The sequence below is a fragment of the Echinops telfairi genome, unplaced genomic scaffold (genome assembly GCF_000313985.2).
Source record: "Echinops telfairi isolate 266 unplaced genomic scaffold, ASM31398v2 ScPeMD7_7427;HRSCAF=8465, whole genome shotgun sequence".
Classification (NCBI taxonomy): domain Eukaryota; kingdom Metazoa; phylum Chordata; class Mammalia; order Afrosoricida; family Tenrecidae; genus Echinops; species Echinops telfairi.
The window spans coordinates 2,768,732-2,784,152 of record NW_022111327.1 but is presented as its reverse complement, the minus strand read 5'-3'; the positions used below and the strand labels follow the sequence as shown (position 1 = coordinate 2,784,152).

The 15,421-nt window shown below is 41.1% G+C and overlaps 1 pseudogene; it reads right to left on the bottom strand.

Annotated features, from left to right (window-relative positions):
* Window positions 1-8,070: 8,070 nt before the first annotated feature.
* LOC115872595 lies at window positions 8,071-9,735 on the bottom strand (annotated as a pseudogene).
* Between the last annotated feature and the right edge of the window lie 5,686 nt (window positions 9,736-15,421).

Genomic DNA, 15,421 nt, shown 5'->3' with positions numbered 1-15,421 from the left:
GCGGGCTCGGAGAAGCTATTGCGCTTTAACGCGTTCTCGGTTTACTTTGTGAGTGGAAATCGCGCCCCAAAAAGAGATTCAGGAGAGACCCTAGTACCCCAGTTCTAATTTCTGGAAGTCACCTCCCCGTTCCCTTTGCCTTACCTCCCAATTTTCTGGTCTGGCAGCAGGAGCTCTGGAAGATGCGTCTTATCGGGTCGCCACATTCCTCGGGCCCCCGATTAAATATTTTTTAAAAAAATCATTTTATTGGGGGCTCATACAGCTCTTATCATATCTACGTACATTCATTGTGTCAAGCACATTTGTACATCTGTTACCAACATCATTTTCAAAACATATTCTTTCTACTTGAGCCCTTGATATGAGCTCCTCATTTTTTCCTTCCCTCCTCCACCCTCCCTCCCTCCCTCACCCTTGATAATTTATAAATTATTATTATTTTTCCATGTCTCACCCTAACCAATGTCTCCCTTCACCTACTTTTCTGTTGTCTGTCCTCCTGGGAGGGGGCTATATGTAGATCATTGCCCAAGATTAAATATTAAAACATAAAATAAAATAGGATGATTTAGGAGATCCAACCCAAACCCAAATTATAGAGTCAGTCTTAGACTGATCACACAACCCAGCATTTACTGTCCCCATGAGTCTACTCAAGTACTGTGTTCTGTTTCACGTCCTCAATACATACTCCACTGCCACAACTCTTTCAGTATTGAAGGTTCTTTTCTTGGTTTCTGGAGGCTACTGCTGTATCCCGATAGAGTTCATGCTGTACACCCCGAGTCCTGGCAGACTTTAGAGACCAAATGATGGCGTCTGGCTAGCACAGCAAAAATATAATGATAATCTCCCAGATCTTGTACATCGCAGTTTATATAAAACAATGTTAAAGATTCGGAGATTTCAAACAATTGAAACTTAAAGAAGCAGCATATATTTGGTTGGCCAAGCAAAGGAGCACATTAAAACTGGTGTTGCCAAGATGGCTTCCCTAGCAACAGGCTTAAGAGGTTATAATGGCAGAGAGTCTTGAAAAACAACAAACATACCCCAAATTCAAGGACATTCCATGACAGACATATCCTTTCCCATTTCTAAATCAGGACAAATGAACACAACCTAAATGTACTTGCTTATTGTTTTCAGTCTTTTAACTGATGAATACTTTGCCATTTATAAAAATAAGCAAGGGCACATGCGCACACATATATACACATATCTATGGACATATATATATAATTACATTGAAATATTTTACCAGGATAATATAAATGGAAAAATAATCCATTATATGTATCATTATAAGAATTAATAATTCTATTTTAGAAAGGTATTGCTTATTGAAATTTAATTTAGTTGAAGATAGAATAATACATTTTTATAAATTAAATCTTTTTGTAGAAGTAATGATGTTTTAGTTTCATACCCACTGCGTTTGAATTGATTTCAGTTGGCTTATTGGTGCTGTTATGAGGAGCCATTGTGGTACACTGAGTTAAGCATTGAGGTTGTTAACAAAAAGCTTGATGGTTCAAACCTACCAGCTTGCTCTGTGGGAAAAGAAAGAGTCAGAAAAACCTTAGGGAGCAGATCTACTCTGTCCTATAGTGCTGCTATAACAGAAGTAGCACAAGTGGGTGGCTTTAATGATCAGCAATTTGTTTTCTCATAGTTTAGGGGCTAGAAGTTCAAATTCATGGCATAAGCTCTAGGGGAAAGCTCTCTTCTCTTGCTGTCATTTTGGAGGGTGGGGGGAATTCAAAAGGGAATCTGTTGGCAGGAGTTGCTGCTCTTTTACTTTAATAAACTCATGTCAACTTATCTTTATGCTGAGAATCTCCCTGTCTGAAAGTGTAGGCTATTCCTCTGTGTGGCCCCTCTGAGATGATCTCTTTGGAGTCCCTCACATGGGTGCTACTTGGTTGCTGTGGAAGTTACATAATTTCATGTCAACTTGAAGATATATAGAAATGTAGGAGTGGTATTCAACTTGTCCATCAGGTCATAGCCTGGTGGTGCCTCCTTGTGGGCGTAGCCTCCTCATAACGAGGACCCTGGGAACCTCCCCTTCTCTTTCTGCATTCACCTTCCTGCTGGTTGATCCTGGTGGCTGCCAGAGCCACCCACTGGCCTGTGATCTCCCCGCATTCTGCATCATTGGATGTGACTGCCTGAGTATGGAGAGCAACTTATGGACTAGTATCAGACTTGTGGACTTGAGTTGGACTGGGTGCAATGTTTTCTTGATATACAATTAATTCTTGCACATATATGAGTGTCACTGGAATTGTTCTCTAGTCAACCTGGCCTAACACAGTCACCATCTTCAGAACTTCTCTAGGGTACTTCCAATAGTCTTTTCCAGCACCACCACTCAAATGCATTGATTCTTCTATGGTTTTCTTCATTAAATATCCAACTTTCACATGCATATGAGGCAATGGAGAATACCATGGCTTGGGTCAGGTGCACCTTTGCACTCAAAGTAACATCCATGCACTTCAGTACTCTCAGGAGGCTTTGTGTAGCAGATTTACCTAATGCAATACATCTTTTGATCTCTTGACCGCTGCTTCCATGAGCACTGGTTCTAGATCCAAGTAAGCCAAAATCCTTGACAACTCCAATCTTTTCTCTATTTAGCATGATGCTACCTATTGGTCCATTTGTGAAAATTTTGGTCTTTCTTACATTGACTTGTAAGCCATACTGAAGGCTACAATCCTCAATCTTCATCAGGAAGTAATTCAAGTTCTCCTTACTTTCAGCAAGCAAGGTTGTGTCATCTGCATACCACAAGTGGTTAATAAGACTTCCTCCAATCCTGTGCCACATTCTTCTTCACATAATCCAGCATCTCTGATGATTTACTCAGTATACAGATTGATCTAGTATGGTGAAAGGATACAACCCTGACACACATCTTTTCTGATTTTGACCTTGTTCTGTTTTGCTCAACTGCCTCTTTATCCGTGTACAAATTCTTTGTGAGCACAATGGAGTGTTCTGGAATTCCTATTCTTCTCAAAGTTATCCACAGTTTATTATCATGTACACAGTCAAATGCTTTGCAAACTCAATGAAACACATATAAAGATCTTTATGGTATTCTCTGCTTTAAGCCAAGACCCATCTGACATCAGCAATAATATCCTTTGTCCCATGTCCTCTTCTGAATCTGGCATGCACTACTGGCAGTTTCCTGTCAATATACTGCTGCGACCATTGTTGGATGATCTTCAGCAAAATTTCACTTGGATGTGATATCAGTTTTTCATTCTGTAGTTTGAGCATTGTTAGGTCACCTGTCTTTGGGATGAACACAAATATGGATCTCTTCCAGTCAGCTGGCCAAAGAATTATCTTCCAAATTTCCTGGCATAGATGAATGAGTGCTTCCAGTGCTTCTTCAACTTTCTGAAACATTTCATTGGGCATTCCATTAATTCCTGGAGCCTTGTTTTTGGCTAATGCTTTCAGTGCAGTCATTTCTTGTTCACATGTACCTCCTGAAATGGTGGAATGTCAACTAGTTCTTTTTAGACTTGTATTCTTTCCATCTTCTCTTGATGCTTCCCTGAATCATTCCATATTTTTCCATAGAGTCTTTCAATATTCCAACTTCTGGCTTGATTTTTTTTTCTGGAGTTCTTTCAGTTTCACATATGCTGAGCATGTCATTTCCTTTTTTAAAAAAATTCTAGGTCCTCTCACTTTAAAAAATAATATTTGGCTTTGTCTTCTTGAGCTGTCTTTTGAAATTTTCTCTTCAGCTCCTTGACTTCATCCTTTCTTCCATTTGCTACTCTATGATTAAAAGCAAGTTTCAGAATCTCTCCTGACATCCACTTTGATCTTTGCTTTCTTTTCTTTCTTTTTAATGACTTTTTGCCTTCTTCACAAATGATAGTCTTGATGTCCTCCCATAGCTCATCAGGTCTGTCATTAGTATCCAATGCAGCAAATCTGTTTTTGAGATGTTCTTGAAACTCAGATCGGATAGACTCAAGGTGGTGTTTTGACTCTTGTGGATGTGTCTAATTTTCTTCAACTTTATCCTCAACTTGTATATAAGTGATTGATGGTCTGTTCCACAGCTGGCCCTGGTCTGATTTTAGCTGCTAATATTGAGCTTCTCCTTCGTGTCTTCCCACAGATATAGTCCATATAACTTCTGTTTATTCCATCTGGGGAAGTGTATTTGCTAGGAACAAGAAAATGGTTTTGAAAAATTCTATCATGTAATTTCCAGTTTCATTTCTATCATCAAGTCCGTATTTTCCAAGTCCATACTATTCCTTCCTCTTTGTTTGCAACCCTTTGCATTCCAATCACCAATAACCATCAATGCATCTTGATTGCATGTTCAATCAATTTTTGACTCATGTCATTGTTAGAATTCTTTAATTTCTTCATCACTAGCTTTTGTGGAGGGTGCATAAATTTGAATACTAGTCATATATATTTGATTTCCGTGAAGGTGAATAGATATAATTCTATCACAGACAACATGGCACTTCACAATGGATTCAGAAAAATCCTTTCTGACAATGAATGCCATGCCATTCCTGATTGTGTTACTCCTTTTGATTGTGTTATTCTTCTTGACTGTATTATTCCTGACATAGTAAATAATATGATTTTCTAATTCAAAATGGCCAATGACAATCCATTTCAGCTCACAATTACTGAGGATATCCATCTTCATGTGTTCCAGTTCATTTTTGACCACTTCAAATTTTCCTAAATTCGAACTTCACACATTCTAAGTTCTGATAATTAGCAGATTTTTTCCCAGCTGTTTGTCCTTACTTTGAGTCGTGCTCCATCAACAAATGAAGATCCAGAAGGCTACTCTCACAGGGTTTAGCCAACTACCATCACCATGGTTAACTCCCTCCAGGAAATTAGCTCTTCCTCAACTCACATTTCGAGTGCCCTCAGACCTGAGGGCCCCTTCCTCTGGCACTATCTCAGACAATATTCCTTGTTTCAGCTCTCAGTACCTGACAGTGCTTCAAAGCTATGCGTAAGGTTTTCAGCAGCTCCTTCCTCCGAAGTGGGGAGACAAATTCTTCTTCATTGTCTGTTCTTAGTCTGGAAGCTCTGCTGAAACCTGTTCACTTTGAGTGACCCTGCTGGCATTTGAAATACCGGTGACATTGCGTAGTTGCAGCATTACAGCTACACACAAGCAGTGCAATATCCTGACAGACAAATGGTGGTTCTAAGGCATAAAGAAGAGGTAAATAACTAATGATATGCCAAATATCTGTGTATTGTATTGCATGTCACTATTTATTAAGATCTTTAAATTTTTCAGTAATGCTTTATTGTTTGAATGTACATATTATTCACGCCTTTTGTTAGACTTATCCTGTGTTTCATATTTTTATGCAATTATAACTTGTATTGATTTTGTATTTTTCAAGGTATACCCCCTCAAAAAACCACTGCTATTGAGTCAATTTCTAATCATAACGGCCCTATATAAGGTTTCCAAAACCTTGTGAATTTTTGTGTAAATCTTTTTCCAAAACGTTGTGAATTTTTGTGTAAATCAGATATAGCTTCCTCTCTCTTCCTTGGAGCCAATGGTATGTTTTAAGATCTGATTTTGCAGTTTGCAGAGCATATCACTTATTTAGCTGTTTTTTATGTTTCCTTGATAATAGTTTATATTTTTCCATGTACAAACTCGTTAAACCCTTTCTTAGATTTATCCTTTAGTATTTCATGTCTTTTTGTTGTGAAAATGCTTTTACCTTTACTTAAAATTTCTAATTATTAAAATGTATAATTTGTTGAGCTATTATTATGTCCCAGCCATAGTTTCAGGAGCCTTTATAGTTTATTTAATTACTAAATATTTAAGTTCCAAGAGAGCAAGGAATTAATTATAATTGTTCACCTTCCAGTTTCATTTTTTCATTGTAGTTTGGGTGAAAGTTTACAAAGCATATTAGTTTTCTGTTCAATAATTTATACACATTTTATTTTGTGATATTTATTGCAATCTCCTCAGCGGAACTGCACATATCCCTCTTCATCTCTGAACTCCCCGTTCTATTTTCCTTCTTTCCCACCCCTTCATATTTCTGAACTCTGTTGGGTTTTTTTTTTAAGCAAATGCTGCCATTTTGGCCATGTAGAGTTGATTATATTAAGGAGTATATCCCTCCCTGCCGCTGCAATTCACTTTGTTAAAAAAAAACCCAAAACTCATGCCATCAACTCAATTTTGATTCATAGCGACCCCATAGGACAGGGTAGGTGGGTTTCTGAGACTATAACTCTTCACCTAAGTAAAAAGCCTCATCTTTCTCTCAATTCCCTTGATAGAACTATGCAATCTATAGTTTGCCTGGAAGATGATTGTTGGGGTGGGTTCAATTCCAGGCTTGAATGGTATCTAAGGGCACCGTTTTTGAGGTTCCACTAGTCTCTGTCAGACTAGTAAATATGACTTTTTTTGGTGTGTTTATGAATTTTATTGTACATTTTTGTTTTCTGTCTCCATGTTCAGAACTTTCTATTGTGATCCTGATCACAACAGTTGACAATGGCAGTCAGGGACCATCTTAGCATAGTGAAGGCTGTGGTTCCCATGGCCCATTAGTTCTTTGGAATCATTGTTTCCTTGACTTTTTGAATTTCTTTAGTCTTATTTGTTCTAGAGGAGAGACCAATAGTTACATCTTAGATGGCTGCTCAAAACGTGTAAGATTCTAGTCACCAGTCACTGAATTAATATGGACAATATTGTTTTTGTGGACTCTGTTAGGCCTATTGATCTAGTTGTGATTTGGAGGCACTGTTTATAAGTGCAATTAGTTATGCCTTGGGATGCTAACGGCAAGCTCAGCAGTTCAAAACCTCCAGCTGCTCCAGGAGAGAAAGATGAAGCTTTCTACTCTTTTAAAGATTTACGTCTCAGAAATCCCTAGGGTCAATTCTATCCTGTCCTATAGGGTCACTATGAATCAGAATCGACTAGATGGCAATGAGTTGATAAGTGCATTCATGCTTACCAAAACATCTTCATTAACACATTAACATCACATTAACTGTGTGTGTGTGTGTGGTTCCAGAAGAGAAATTTCATCTAATTTACTGACTTCTAGGTCCATCAATAACCAAAAGTGGCCAATGGAAAAAGTTAAAATGTCCATCAATCTTCCTGGTACTTACCAGACCCAAAATTTAAAAGAGCAATTTATTCTCTACACAAAACACTTTTTTTCAGTGAAAAGTCTGAGAAGCTATGCATAGAAAGCGGGTGGACAGGGTGGACTTCGGGCTGGAGAGGAGTGCCCCTGCTTCTCCAGGCTCTGGGGTGGGTGGGTGACTTGGAGGCAGCAGGACACATCGATCATCTTTGAGCTCTTTCCAGCTAGATGGTCCCAGGAGGCAGGGCTGGCCACTGAGGTTTTCTGGGGCATCGTGGGCTCAGTGGGGGTCTGCTCATCAATCACTAGGAGGCCCTGCAGAGGGAGCATGGCTGCCTTTGATCAAGCACCATGGGGTTGTTTGACATGGGAACTGGGGCGCTGGGCCTGGAGAGTGACTGTATTCTAATGTGTGTGCCTGTGAGAGAGGAGTCACAGGGTTGAGTGAGAACCAGAACTGGGGTCTTTGCTATCTTTGCAAATGACCACTCTGGCTTACAACCTTGCCTAGCTGTTGGGCACCAGGGAACACAGTTCCTTTGTGGCCTTGGACCTGGCTACTTCTCTGCTCAGGTGTATGTGGGGGACTGCAGGTAGACAGACACCCTGTGGCCCCAGAGTCCTCAGTCTGGTGGATTTGGCAACTAGCTGGCTGCTGGCACCTCAGCTGTAGTGTGCCAGGCCCCTGGGGGCCTTGGTTTGAGGCTTAGGTTTGCTCCTTTGGACATGGTAAAGAGGAAGGAGGAGGAGGAGACAGAGGTGGCAAGAGAGTGAGGTCTGGAACGCTTCTGTGTGAGGGCCACTCTGCCTGTGCCTTGCCTATGGAGCTTGGGGCGCTTTGGGTGGGGGGTGGGGAGCTGGAGGGGGACTGTAGCTGCTTTGGAGACATTTTTCTCTAGGTTGTAAGTGCTGCAAGCATTCCCGGGGTGGGGAGCAGGCCCTGGAATTCTACCTCACAGAATCTGCATTTGGGAGTGTGTCAGTTGCCAACAAACTTGATGAATGAGATCTGGGGGAAGGGATGCAGGGCACCAGAGATGGGACCAGCCAGACCCTGGGTGGGGACTGCCGGCTTCCTCCAACTTCTCGCTAAGTCACCGGCTTCCTCGCAGCCCATCCTTTTCCGGACACAAAATCATTGATGTTCTGCCTTCCGCCGACTGGTCAGCCTCCATTCTCTACTAGCCCCCAGTACTTCAGCCAATCATGGCTAAGCTGCTGGGCCTCAGCACAAGAGCCAGCCTCCTGTGGCTGTCGTGGCCATGACCTGTGCTGCAGAACTTGTAGGGGAAGGGACAGCCACCCTGAATGTAGATGTCCACCTTCTGGGTCTGTGTTTGATCCATTCGCTCGACATCTGGATGGGTAAGCCATTGACACACCACTTGGTCATGCCAAACTGCATCTGTGTATGGCTGGCCAGGGCCTAGTAGCTTTCAAAATAGAGACCACACAGCTGGCAACAGGCCTCAGTGGTCCAGAGAGGTCTTTTATGTGGATGACTTGCCTTGAAGGGTATTTCAGTTCAGATGCAGGGCTTGGCTTTGACCTCTGCATGGAGGAGGTGGTCTTCTGGTACCTACTGCTTGACTGACACTGCACCTAGGTAGCCAGTGGCTGAAGGCTTGGCTCCTGAGATGAGCATCAGGCTTGCCTCTCAGGGAATATGTGCCGGTTCCACTCTTGGTTTACCAGGTTGGCCCACCAAGAGTGTCAGTGGCAGTAGGGTTGGACCAGGTTACTGGCAGGAGGCTCCTTTGTGATGAGTCCCGGCTTAGATGTCTTGAGGCTCTTCCCCAGCGTGTCAATGGGTGAACTCTTGACGACTACTCAATTACACCTCAGGTAGGCACGCTCATGACCTGACAGGCCCTTGAAGTTTTTGAAGAACTTGTTACAGAACTCACAGCAGATGTTATGCGTGAGCTCAGCCCGGGATGGCAGGGTCAGGTGGGGTCAGATTTTCCTGGGATACTACCCAGGACCCCTTAGACAGATGTGGCTCCCCAGGAAGGACCCCCAGCAGTATCTTTCTCCCACATCTGTTCTGGCTTTAGTTTCTTGGGCAGGGAGATGTCTGTCAGGCCTGAAAAGATCTTCAGGGGTGTGGGGGGTGTGGAGAGTTGGCTGGTGAGTATCCCAGAGGGCTTCCTGGTGGCAATGGCAACTTCTTGGCCAGGGGTGAGAAGTACAGATACTCAGTGGCCTTGTTGATGGCGGGGGCATCCAGAGGCTTGTCCATGGTGAGCAGGTTGGACTGAGGGGCCCTGGTGATGATCTCCTTGAGTAAGCTGGACTTCTTGGGCAAGGGGCTGCCCGGCGGATGGGTTGAGCAGACCCTTCTTTTTGACTAGCTCACAGAGGAGGTCAAAGGGGGCACTGCTGGCTGCTCTCTGACTCAGCCACCCCCAGCTGCTGCAGGTGCTTGGGTTCTGTACTGGCGCCCCTGCTTGCTGCCCTGGGGAACCTCTGCAACCGCTTTGCTGCTCAGGACAACCTTCTGCAGGGTCCCAGGGTCAGGCAGGCTATTCCTGAGAATCTGAGGCAAGCCCAGGTTCATGACCACAGTTGTGTTCGCTTTAGAACTCAGGTCTGGTGTGGACTCTGGTGACGGCCTGGGCTCTGGTGGCTCGGCTTTCGAGTGGTGGCAGCAGCAGTAGTGCAGCAGTAGGAGGGAGGGGCGACAGGAGCAGGAACCCTTGCAGGGATGCCACTATGGGTGCATACTCTAGGATGACCCCTCCATGCAGCCCTGCCGCTGCTTAGCCGTCTGTTTTCATCACTTGCCACTGAGCAGTCACATTAACACGATATAATAATAAAATATCCTTACTTATGTCCATGAACACTTTTCTTTTATTCTGGTGGTCAGGGTTTGTGTGGGGTCCGTTGTGTGTCTACATCCTTTGACTTACATGCCTCTTTGCATCTCACGTGTATATCCTGTAGTCATAAACTTGGATCTTCCAAACAAATCCACCCCTCAACCCCACTCTCAAAGAAATACCCTTATGCTACTTGCTGTGTGTTTGAACTATGGAATGATATGATATATGTATTAACTCCCAATTAATAATAAATTTAAAAAATAAAAATAAACAAACAAATCCAGTGTGACAATTTCCATTTTCTGATTTGATTGTTGAATTCTGTTGATGGATTTCTGTCTGCTATTTTACGATTTGTTTTATTTATGTTTCATGTCTTTTTTGGTACTTCTGTTCATTATTACTGCTTTCTTTTGCAATAGGTGAACTTTTCGTAGTGTTAACATTTTCATTCCTGTTTGGGAATTTTTAATTCTATAGCTTTGTGATTCCTTGCCCTCATCAAGTGACCTGCCATTTCTTAATTGCTCACAACCAAGGTCTTCATTGGTCACAACCAAGGTCTTCATTGGTTTTGATGGTCTGTTTAGATTTGAAGCAGCCATGGTGGTAGTGGGGTGTGTGTTCGTCTGGTAATCATGTGGTCAGCAGTTGAAACCACTTCAGCCCTCTATAGGAGGAAAAAGTGAGGCTTTCTACTCCAGTAAGAGTTATAGTATAGGGAACCCACAAAGGCAGTTCTACTCTCTCCTGCAGCGTTGCTATGGGTCAGAATTGACTCAATGGCAGTGAGTTTGGTTTCGTGTGTGTGTTTGCGCACGCGCGCGCGCACATACTTCACAGTCAGTGCCCTGAAGGAGAACTGTGGAGTTTTCTGTGTGCACTGTTTCTCTCCTCTCCTGTAGACATACTTTCTGTGCTATGTATCAGAACCTCGAGGCAGGTCCAGCAGCCTGTCTCTCTTGGAGTCACAACCTCACTCTAAAAGTGGGTTCTAGCAGGTGGTCTTTTCAACCTGCTTCTCCTGGCATGGAATCCCTTCCCTACAAGCAAGTGTAGTAGGGGGTGATGAGAGCTCAGTATTCTCAGCCTGCCATGCCTGGTTAGAGCTTCTACCTTTTCTGTGAGATCTGCGGTGGAGGAAGATTCCAAAACTTCTCAGCTGCACTGGCTTGGAATAAGAGAGATTCTACAAGCCACAGGGATGAAAATGCAGGCAGCATGCACCTCCCAGGGATAAATTGTCACATTACATTGAGACCTGGGGGGAGGAGGGAAGCTTCTTCTTGGAAACCTGCAATAAAGCTTCTGCCACACTACCCTGAGGGGTTGGAGAATGCAAGCCATGCCTCAAATATCATGGATTCTTGTTATTTCTGAAACATGGTAGATGATCTGGAAACCATTTTTCTCTTGATTATATGTCCTTAGGACAATTTCCACAAAGTTTCCATGGTTTCATCACATCCTCGTTTCATTGGGGAGAGTGTCCATAGATTTCATAATGCCATAATGTCATGCTGAAAGTTGATCTTATGGCTTCAATTGTGAAATTAATTTTTGACATTTAAAAGTATACAAGTCAATGACTTTCAGTGCTTCTACAATGTTCTGTAATCATCACTGCTATCTAACTTCAAAACATTTTCATCACTCCAAAAAAATAACCCCCATACCCATTAAACAGTGACTTTCTTCTCCTGTACCCCCAGGCTCAGGTAACTGTTAATCTTTGCTCTATCTCTTGGATTTGCCCATTCTGGATATTTCATAGTAAAGAGAGCCATGCAATACGTGGTATTTTGTGCCTGACCTCTTTAACTTAGCATGTTAAGAGGAACCTTAATGGAGTAGAAGGTTATGCATTGGGCTACTAACCTCAAAGTTAGTGGTTCAAATCTACCAAATGAGACTTTCTACTCCCTTACAGAGTTTCAGTTTTGAAACCCACAGGGGCACTTCTTCCTTGTCCTACAGGGGAGCTGAGTCAGAATCAACTCAATGGCAGTCAGTGAGTATTGTAGCATTCATTCCTTTTTTGGTTCAATAATCTCCATTATATGGATATGCCATATTTTTTTATCCATTCTCATTTGCTGATGGGCACTTGGATTGCTTTCATCTTTTGGATATTATGAGTGGTGATTGCAGTTTCTGGGGCAGTTCTACTCTGTCCTACTGGGTCGCTATGAGTCAAAATTGACGTGATGGGAGTGAATTTTTTATTCAGTTTGTTTATTTTGTCTCTAATCTTTCTTATCCTCCTCCCCTTTCTACTAGCTTTGGGATCATCTCTTACTTTTCTAGTTCCTTAAGCTGTAAAGTTATTTGGTTTGAGAGCTTTCTTTTTTTTTTTTAAAAATGTAGGCATTTGCAGTTCTAATTTTTTCTCTGAATACTGTTTTATACCAAATGTTTGATGTTTTCTTTCACTTTACTTGTCTCACAGTATTTTCTAATATACCATGTGATTTCTTCTTGGACCATGATTTTGCTGTTTAATTTACACATTATAAATTTTTCATTTTTTCCATGTTATTGTCTTTGAGGTTCCTTACATTGTGGTTGGAAAAGACACATTGTATGACTTCAGTGTTTATCATTGGTGGTAGCCTTCTTAACTCTGTTATGTAGGTTGCTATGTTTTCAGTATATGAAACCCATATGGGTGACCCTATAGAGACCACTAGAATAAGGGTTTAGTGGAGGGCATGCTATGTGAGGTGGCAGAGGGTAATGGGGAGCTAAAATCATGGAATTCAAGAAGGAAAAATGTTTTGAAACTGATTGTGGTCAGCAGTTTGACAACATTGCTTGATATGACTGAACTATTTAATAGTATGATGTCTGGATTAGGTCCTAATAAAATGGTTTGAAAGAAAAAAATTATTAAGACTTGTTTTATAGTCTTAATTTATGGTTTATCCTGGAGAATATTAATAGTGAGTGGGGTGTTCTGTATATATCTCTTAAGTTCTAGATGGTTTATAGTGCTCTTTATGTTCCCTAATTTCTTACTAGTGTTCCAATTATAGTATCCATTATGATATTGGGAGTATTGAAATGTTTAACTACATAGTATAATTACTTATTTCTGCTTCTATTCTGTTATTTTTTCTCTTACCCATTTTAGGGCTCTGTTTTTATTGCATATATCTCAAAATTGTTATATATTTTTATCAATTAATTTTTAATCAATATATAATGCCGTTCTTTGTGTATTGTAACAATTTTAATTTCTATTTTTTTATTTGCCATCAATAAGAAATTTACTTGTTTTTAAAAATCCAAATTCTCGCATTGTCCAGAAAATTTAACAGGTTTATTTATAATTACTGTAAAGTTGAACTGCTGAAACGTATTCGAGGAAATATTTTTACTTGCATTACTGCTTTATGTCCCCCACACACATGAAAATGGAAAAACTGTCCAAACCTGATTTCTGTCCCCTATTTTCCATTCGCAATCATATACTTGGGTACCTTTTGATCCCATGGGAAAAATAAAAAACAAAAACTAATGGTTCAGAACTACCAATAACAGGAAGAAGAAAATCTTTTTTTAAAATGAAATGTTTCCCATCACAATGGATTCTTAAGCACGTTCTCCACGTAGGCAATGTGCTAGCTGTATGTCTTTGGGCATAGTTGTTACATGTTTGGCATGGACTGCACACAGGTGCGTGTCTTCAAAAAATGCCAACCAAGACAGGCCTCCCTGGCCTCCTGCGAAGCCCCTGTAGCTGCGCTCCGGAAGCGCAGGTGTGTTTGGAAGTCCTGAGCCGCCCCTCGCACCCAACGCTGGACGGGAAGTGTGTGCAGCAGAAGTTGGGTGGACTTCTGATAACGTCTACTCTCACGAAGTACCAGGGAACCTGGCCTGTGATGATGAGGTTCCTTCACCACCTCCTCCCCTCCAGTAGGGGGCGCGCTCTTGTGAGTGGCTTTTGAAGCCAGCTGCGTCCCTGGTTCTTTAAGACAAGCGGATTTGCGCGGCTGTCTGCCAAGCAGCCATCCAAGGAAGCGACACCGCCTCATTTACCACCCCCCACCCCCCCATCTCTTTGAGCAAGAGACAGCGCTGGCGTTAGAGAGCGGCAGTGGCTGCGAACACAGTTTGTAATATTTTAAAAATTGCAGTCTCTTTTATTTGATATTGGTACAACTGTTCGAGTTCTGTTTGGGTTATTATTTGCATGGAATATTTTTCTATCCACTTTCAACCAATTTGTGTCTTTGGCTCTAAAAGAGAATCATTTTTAGACAGCCTATACCTTTGTTTCTTTAGCCTGCCTTTTAGTCACAGAGCTTACTCCATTTTCATTTAGTGACTATTGATAAGAAAGAACTGTCATTTTGCTATTTGTTTTCTACATTTACAATAAAACCTGCAGAGGCTGGATCTTGGATAAGGTGGGATCTTGTCTGAAAAGAAAAATGCAAAGATTTCCCACTAATTAGAGAAGTGAGAGAAAAGCATCCTGCCCAAGGTGTGAGCTTTCGAAGCCCAGAAAATACAAGGCAGTCCCATTGAGTTCTGGCTCTCACAGATTTTATTGTATTAGTTTTGTTACTTGATTGTTCCATTTCTGATTTCTTTTGAGTTTAATGATCTTTTTTGTATACCATATAGAACTCATTTTCTTTTATTAATATTTTAGTTGCTTTCTTAGTGTTTACCCTGCTGATTATAATTAATTTACTAAGTTTCTAACACTCTATATTACATCGATACCAATTTAGTTTCAATAGCATTCCAAATTCAACTTTTATGTATCTTTGGTCCTTCTTTTATGTTGTTAATATCATAAATTACATCTTTATATATGTGCCAATATGTCTTAATCTTCTCAGTGACATAAAAATACATTAGTTACAATTCAACAGTGCTGGCTTTTATATTTACCTATAAAGTTAACTTTAAAAAAAAGTTAACTTTACTGGTGTTCTTTATTTTTCATATGATTTCAAGTTGCTGCTAGTGTCCTTGGGTTTCATCCTGAAGGATTTAACATGGTATTTCTTGTAGAGCACATTTACTAATGGCCAATTCTCTCTCTGTTTACTTGGAAGGTCTTAATTTCTCCTTAATTTTTAAAGGATAGATATATATTTCTGGTTGAAATTATTTTTTGCTTTTCATTTCAACACTTTAAATGTGACATCCTACTATATTATGGTCTCCATGGTTTCTGACAAATTCGTTGTTAATCTGATTGAGAACCACCCATGTACATCCTGATGTTGTTGCCTTCAATATTCTGTTGTCTCTGAAAGGTTTGATTATAATGTGCCTCGTTGTGGATATCTCTGAATTATCCTGCTTGGATTGCAATGAGCCTCTTCAACAAATATATCCTGCCTTTCATCACATTTGGGAAGTTTTTAGCTTCCTTTTTCCTCTCCTTTGCTTCTGGAA